Source organism: Euprymna scolopes, chromosome 14 (assembly GCF_053919585.1).
Source record: "Euprymna scolopes isolate OS-2025 chromosome 14, ASM5391958v1, whole genome shotgun sequence".
Classification (NCBI taxonomy): Eukaryota; Metazoa; Mollusca; class Cephalopoda; order Sepiida; family Sepiolidae; genus Euprymna; species Euprymna scolopes.
This window is the reverse complement of record NC_136495.1, coordinates 5,357,120-5,363,574: the sequence shown is the minus strand read 5'-3', so window position 1 is coordinate 5,363,574 and position 6,455 is coordinate 5,357,120.

The window sequence follows — 6,455 nt, the reverse complement described above, 5'->3', positions numbered from 1 at the left end:
TGATTGTTTTTGGATAAGATTGTAACAATTCTAACGTTGATAAAACGTATTTCGTTACAAGAAATATTAAATACTGACAAAACTGTCAAAATCTACATCAGTTGATTTTTATTAAAGCGATAGCTATTGAACAAATGAGAATTAATCACTCTGTGAACGCCACAAGACAAATGTGACAGTATTTGCAATTGGATTAATAGTTAATTATAAGGATTATGAAAAATCCGGTCAGAAGACAAGTTTTTCATCGCCTTTTGTGGATTGCGAGGTGAGGATTACAACAAGAGAGTGTAAAGTGCGTGAAGAGAAAGAAACCATGCAGTGAGTGTGCGTATCAGAGAGATAGATAGATAAAGAGAGAAAGAGAGAAAGAGAAAGAGAGCGAAACAGACAGATAAATAGACAGATAGATAGATAGATAGATAGATAGATAGAGATGGATAGAGATGGATAGATAGATAGATAGATAGATAGAGAGAGATGCAATGATTAAAAATAGAGGGGGTGAAAGAATAGGACACAGACATAGGAAGGGAGGAAGTTATATATATATATATATATATATAAATGTAACTCTTGGTTCGTTCGTAATTAATAGTCTTAATTACTAAATAAATGATTGCTTCGACATTTTGGTATAATATGTTTACTGTAACCATGCGTGTTTTTATATATCTATCTTTAATTATAACATTATACTTAATTTTTCTATAATAAATAGGTGGTTTTCTTTGTACCCATAGGCCGTTTTTTTTATTTATGGAGAGTTATTTATCACCGCTTGCCATCACGTGGCCAGTGTTTCCAATTTAGCGGTTTTCCCGCTAGATCTGGAGATTTCGTTTGAATCTAGCGGGAATTCTAGAAAATCTGGAGATATTTCGCACCCACACACCCGCAATTTTAGATTAAAAGATAAAGAAAAGCACTTGAAACTACTTTAAAACATAAAATAAACTCATTCATGTAAGTAAAAAAGTAGCATTTATTGCCTTTGGTAACAATTATTTATTGATTATTTGTTTTGTTTTTCACCCTTTTTTCAGCTAACCATTCTTAAATCTCGCTATAAAATCGATTTTTCCAAGTACATTTTAGGGGGCGCATTCCAACCTCCGTAGTTTAGTTTAAAATACGATCTAAGCAACCCCCCTTAGTCAAAAATTCTAAAAAGCAAGAAACAACAGCAAAAAAAAAAACTTATACCAAACACAGTAGAATTTAATTATCTACCAACCTAAATACTTTTAACATGCTAAAACAAAGTTGTTTTGCTTTTTTATTTTTCTAATTTACAAATATGTTGTTCAAAGTGGATTTTACACACTGAATGAAAAAAAAATAATAAACAAATCGCTTAAGGGGTAATTTCTCAAAAATTGTAAACAAATGACTAGGTGTATCAGAATTTTTGTATGAATTTTTGACACCCCTAAAACGAAACTGCGAATAAAATATAAAAAACTCGTAATTTCTCTTTTAAAAGTGGGTTTATTTTCTTTATGGATTATACTTCCAAAATAAATTATTAAAGTTGTATAAAAAGTAATAGAAATATTATTTAAAAAAAACAGTAATGAAATTAATTGAATTTTACAAGCTCAGTATTTTCAATTTTTAAACTTGAAAAATCTATCAAAATTTTTCTATTGATTCAATTTTTACGATATTTTCAGGGTCAATGTGAAATTTTATGCTCTTTCCAATAAATCGAATATAATATTTTAGACAAATGTTTTTTAATTCAAGCCCCCCTTTTGAAATATCTATTAAAAAGTAAATAATTAATTTACTCACCAAAGTGTTATATATCACAAATTGAAGATAAAAGATCAATAAATAATATATTCAAATTTAAAACAACAAAAAGTAGTGTTTTTTTAGAAATTTACCCGTAAAGTCCGAAGTTTAAAACTTTTTTTTTTTTAAAACACGTTTTTTTGTTTTTTTTTAAATGAAACCTTGGTTCTTGCTCCTTTAATTAGGGCTTGAATTACTTTTTTCAAGGAGTTATAAGCTTGGAAAACGGGGTGGAATTATTCAATATTATTCATGAAATTTCTGATACACCTAACAAATGACTTATCTACCACTAACCCTAAGTTCGAGTTGCACTCCCAAATTTAGAGTTAGTGATAGTCATAGATTTTTATTTTACAATTTTCCAAGAGTGAAGTCCCCAATGGTTAAACGAAATGCAACCAGTTAATTGTTGGAAAGACAACTTTTAATAAAAGAAATGAAATAGAAATAACTTAAACACAGTTTCAGCACGTATAAAAGATACTTGAATGTTACTGCATTTGGTATCAGGTATTTTTGTTATTGTTTACAATTTCTCGAATATTAATTATTTTACACAAATGATTGTGTTGTTCTTACTTACTTGCCCCCCCCCAACAGCCGTCATTCATGATTTTACTTATTTTTACTAATTTTTAGACGTTTATTTTATTTAATTGTCAGCATGAACCAACTTTTTAAGATGCAGCATATACTAACACTTCAGCGAAGTTTACTGTATTTATTTTTTAGCAAACATTCATAACAGAAAGTTTTCCACTTTATTTATTTTTTTGCATAATTAATGATGGAAGTATGTTTTTTGTTTTTCTTAACATCTGTTGAAAAAAATAATTTTAACAGTCTCTTGAAAAAAAAAATCAAACTTTTCTCTACTTTCACCTAAGTATTTACAATGTTCATATAAAGCGTTCATCTGTTCTTTTTATAATAAAAATTCCGTTTTCAAAAAGAAACGTTTACTGACAAATTTCTTTTTTTAAAAAAAGTGCAAGTTTTCCTGACCCCCCCCAAATAAAAAACTTTCACCTAACAATTTATTGTAAAAAATTAATCGGGGGGGGGGGCGAACAACTTTTATTGATACAAAAAAATTGCAAAAAATAATAAAAGTAATAAACAAACAAAAAGCAATTATTTTTAGGAATGGTTCCATTTTAACACACTAAGCCACAGCAACGCGTGGTCGGATACAGCTAGTATATGTATAAGAGCAAATAGTTAATAAAACATGTTAAAAACACTTTGAAAAACTTGATAACAAAAAGTGAAGCATACGGAATAGGGTCAAGAAAAAGGTGATTTCACGTGAATGGATAAACTGGTGAAAGATACAGTATCCAATGACGGTAAAATCCAAAAATGTAAATCCAAGAATGTTAGTTAAATTTCCATTTGCACAAGTAAAATCCAAGGAAATCGTGTAATTGGAAGGAGCTAAAAATAATATTTTTTATGAAGCAAACTGATCAAAATAGTAAGGGCTCTACATGGTTATTACGAGCAATTCATAAATTAAAATATGTTATGAAAAAATTCATAAATTAAAATATGTTATGAAAAAAATTCAACAATTAAAATATGTTATGAAAAAAATTCATAAATTAAAATATGTTATGAAAAAAAGAATAAATTAAAATATGTTATGAAAAAAAGAATAAATTAAAATATGTTATGAAAAAAAGAATAAATTAAAATATGTTATGAAAAAAATTCATAAATTAAAATATGTTATGAAAAAAATTCATAAATTAAAATATGTTATGAAAAAATTCATAAATTAAAATATGTCATGAAAAAAATTCATAAATTAAAATATGTTATGAAAAAAATTCATAAATTAAAATATTTTATGAAAAAAATTCATAAATTAAAATATGTTATGAAAAAAAGAATAAACAAGAAAAAGAGTACTATTCTCATCTTGGGTGCCATTTTCACAACCTTTAGGTTGATATAACCTCCGACCTTCTTTCTATCTTGTGGAACTTGGAAATGTTTCTGTCTGTCTGCGCAGTAGTTATACTTGAAAAAAAAATTAACTGCGAAAGTGATATTCTCCTGAAGATTGAAGTTCAATTCTTAGTGTGGGAGGCAGAAAAATGCAATAGCGAATTACTTAGGACCGCTATCAAGTCATGGCTGACGGAACGAGAGCATGCTGCCGCCATGGAGTAAATAAGGGGCACCGTTTGAATTCCGTCCAGACTTCTGAGTTCGACAGGAACGTTCCGGAGTTTGACAATATACTTCTGAAGAAGTTTAGAGGTTACATAGACCGAAACACTGTGAAAATGACACTCAAGATGAGAACAGTAGTCTGATGAATTCAAATAATACGGATAATCGATCCCAATCTAAAAAAATTCAGAGAAGAAACAGACGATAAAATAAATAAGGAGAAAATAATGAAAATAAAGAAAAGTAAAAGGGTAAAAGAAAATTGAAAGAAACATTATTATACTAAATGTGAGTAAATCAATGTGTATTTTCTTTGAATAGCACAAAATAATGCTAAACTGTAATTTCGTTTTAGAATTGAGCTTGGTCTAATTATTTCTAATCTATAATTAACTGAAAAGTCATAAAGTGGCCGTTAGCTAGAACCGTGCTCATTACAGTTCAAAAATTTCTCGGACCTCACGCCGTCCGGCACCGTCAAAAAAGGACAATAGACAAAAATAAATGAGCTGACTCAGCTTTCCTTTTTCTTTTTTTTAAAAAAAAAGCATTTATCATCGTTAATCTAGCCTGGCTCGCCTTTCTCTTTCTCTCGACCGCATGCTGGCCACAGCTAGTCAATTCTCGTCTTCAACTTTACACGCCCATTTTCTTCGACGCGTACGCTGATTCTCCCCCGCTATATGGTGTCCTTTCCCCCCTTTTCTTGTCGCGCCAGCTCACACACACTTCCTAATTTTCATATGTTTCTTGTTCGGCTACTGCTGCTAATCCCTTTGCAAGCCAGCCATCCGTCGCTGCTGCTGATATTTTCTCACGTAGTCATATGCACTATGTTAGAAAAGCACTCACCTCTGTTTCTTAGCTATCTCTCAATCTATGTTGGTTCAACCATTCATTAATTGTTTTGAATGTAATATTAATTGATTTATTTTCCAGTGTCTTCTTCTAATTTAACATGCGTGTATGTACACACTACAGTCGCCTATGCAAATCAGATGACAGAATAATGAGTGTCTTCGCCAATATCTAATAATAACAAAGAGTAATAATGCATATAAATAATAAAAATATTAATAAAACACAGTATAATAATCTAGATAAAATGGAATAAATAGTTTTTAAGAAGAATGCCTATACAAATACAACACCATGCAGTGAAGGCTGTGCATCACGAGAGACCACCCTTGACGCATCTAGAATTTTTATCTTATGATTAATAACTCTCAGTGACGATTGTGAACCGACCATTTTGCGACACACTTGATAAGAATTGGAGAGATAATGTGTATTCCGGAAATACAGAAAGGTTGTAAGGGCGGTCATCGCTCTATCTTGTGTTCTCCGCGAAAAGTAAGGAGAACGGATTAGTCATCATTTTTCAGTAGGAGCGCTCCAGTCGACCGAAAATACACGCCTAGAAGGAGAAGGGAATGCTTGGCAGAATGGACCATACCTCATTCAGACGAATAATGGTCTGAAGGTTCAGGACAGAGTTTAGGATACCATTCCCTGTTAAAATTAAAATTTGAAAAATGTTTTTCATAAAACAATTCATGTTATTGAGGTTTACTCGATTTACACATCTTTTTGGATTACTTTGTTAGGCGAATTGAACACTTGCTTAGAGCACACGAACGTCGTGCGCCACTATTGACTGGCCTAAATGTAGACCGTCGGGGTTAGGTGACAGCTGTTCAGGGTACAGACTTTAATGTCAAGGACGAGTGATTACATACGAAGTCGGGAAAGGCTTGGTGCAGGATGCACCAAAGTATCGCTTGGAAAGAACATTGTAATTTTTTTCACTTCATAGATTTGCGGTTCCGCATTTGTTTGCTACACAAAACCCCTCCTGGATTTTCATTAGTTAACCGGGTTACAGCTCTAATACCATTGGATGCCGGTCTTGTCTGTAAGGACGACCCTGCTAGAAAACGGAATCCAGACTGTATAACTCTGATATAACCACGTTTTTATTATTGCAAATAAGATTAAACTTTAAGTATGTATGGCCATAATAAAGGTGGAATTTTCGATCCTATTAGCAACTAATAACATTATAAACTTGTAAAATAAATTGATTTGTCGTAATTTTTGCTGTATTCCCAAGAAGAAAGCTTATAAAGATCTCATTTTTTTACTATCCGTAAAACCGTTACATTTTCAAAACCTTCTCCAAACATTTAAAAACGGAAAAATAGAACAGAATGTAAATTTGTACGTATTTTAACGTAAACAATGAAAATAACGCGATTTTAAAAAAATCTCTCAAAAGTTAAATAATTGATAAATTTCGTTATTTTTTCACAGAGTTATTTAAACGAAGCTGAAACACAGAAATAAAAGCTGAAATAAACGGAAATAAAATAATAGACACAAAAATGACTTATATTTCCCCACCCCCACTTAACACGATCTTAGAAGTTTTTTTTTGATGAATTGATATCTTAGGTTTTTTAAATGCACTG